The sequence below is a fragment of the Penaeus monodon genome, chromosome 22, assembly GCF_015228065.2.
Source record: "Penaeus monodon isolate SGIC_2016 chromosome 22, NSTDA_Pmon_1, whole genome shotgun sequence".
In the NCBI taxonomy this organism is placed as follows: Eukaryota; Metazoa; Arthropoda; class Malacostraca; order Decapoda; family Penaeidae; genus Penaeus; species Penaeus monodon.
In genome coordinates this window covers 28,195,036-28,195,280 of record NC_051407.1, presented here as the reverse complement: position 1 = coordinate 28,195,280, position 245 = coordinate 28,195,036, and positions in this window count along the sequence as shown.

Genomic DNA, 245 nt, shown 5'->3' with positions numbered 1-245 from the left:
CCTTACACTCCTATCCTTGTCTTCGTTTTGTAAAGCAGTAAGTTTCGGTAGAGTTTACCACTTTCCGAAACCTCGGACCATGTACGTAGCTCGAAATATAAACATCTCAGAATCTACATCTTTAAGGTACCCAGTATAACGTGGCAGAGTGTACATTAAAGAACCCTTTGCTCACACCTCGAAGTATTGCCACTTAAGGCTGTAGATTTCTCATAAAGTTTACATATTGTATTCCCTTTTCTGTA